The sequence below is a fragment of the Fragaria vesca genome, linkage group LG5 (assembly GCF_000184155.1).
Source record: "Fragaria vesca subsp. vesca linkage group LG5, FraVesHawaii_1.0, whole genome shotgun sequence".
NCBI lineage: Eukaryota > Viridiplantae > Streptophyta > Magnoliopsida > Rosales > Rosaceae > Fragaria > Fragaria vesca.
Genome location: NC_020495.1, coordinates 12,143,557 through 12,144,995, shown reverse-complemented (window position 1 = coordinate 12,144,995; position 1,439 = coordinate 12,143,557).

The following is a 1,439-nucleotide window of genomic DNA, read 5'->3' as shown; positions in this document are numbered from 1 at the left end:
TCCTATACCCTGTGTGCCTTGGCCTTATGCCAATAGGATATGTAGTTAGACTAGATCTATGTATTCATATCCTTACCATATTGGTATTGTGTAATTCCCTATATAAAGGGCTCCTATCAATGAATAAGATGATTCTCTTGCTATCTCTTTGTCTCTACCATTAATCCTTCATCAACATTCTAATATTCTAAAAAAGTTGGATAATTTTTTCATCTCCATGCGGATAAAGAAAAGCTCTCTCTTCCTAAAGTTTTGTCTCTAGGGCTTCAAAGTCTTTTGGCAATTCTCTCTTCCAACAATAATTATGGTTGATGAGGTCTCCCGTCTAGTGGCGACGTTCGAACGAGTGTCCTTCGGCGTTGCAGGTGCTCCGACCATTTTTGGACACCTGCATGCGGTTCACAAATTTATGTGTTACAAAAAGAAGATAATCCCCAAAGCTTTAATGGCAACAATCGCTACGTTGTGGAATCTCAAGGACAAACTACAAATTAGGGCTCAAGGGGTGCACAATATTTTAAGATTCAATGATGCAGAGAATAGGAAACATATCGTGGAAGGAATGCCGTGGTTCTTCGACAAAACAATGTTTGCCCTAGCTCTGTACGACGGACAAATGGATGCATCCCTAGTTCCGATCATATTTATCCTAGTTTGGGTTGAGGTCTTCGGCCTCCCGCCTGATATCATGACGAAGGAGGCTTTGTACATGGTGGGTGCCACCCTTGGACGCATCATTCACCATGACAATCCAAACCTTCTCTTTGGTGCGCGAGCCAGGGTTCGATTGGAGCACAACCTCGACTCCACTGTGAAACAAGCTCCTCCAATGCATTTCCACTTTGGGGAAGGTACATATATAACTTTTGTGTTGTTAATTTTTAAGTATGAGAGGGTGTGTGGATTATGCAAGACCTGTGGTATATATGTTCGAGCACAAACTCGGTGGCTGTCAATGTCTGTTGCGGTGATTTTGGGTGGGGGTTGTTCGGGTGGAAACCCTAACCCTAATTCTAACCCCCTGCTTTTCTAGAATGCCCTGAATAGCAACAAGACCCCATTCGATGCCTTGAGCTCCGTTGCTCAACCTTTGCATCGTGCATCAAGACCTATGGTGTTTGCGCAGCCGACCGTGATTTCCTATGTCCTTCACAGGGTGGTGACGGATCTCCCTATCCTCACCGGTAAGAAACGGCTATGGTAGTGATGGAGGAACCCAGGGAGACCTCCTATGTGTAGGATGGTTTCGGGTTAGTCTAATTTATGGGGTTAGGGTTTGTCCTATCCCTAGTTATGCTTGTTGATTTCTTGTTGGAATTCATTTTTTCGGGGGGTTTTTGGTTTTGTTTGGTTTGAACTACAATTAATGGTAGTTTTATTTAGGTTACTTTTAGGTACTTAGCATGGCTTTATTTGTCGTTGCTCTTACATACAGGAAA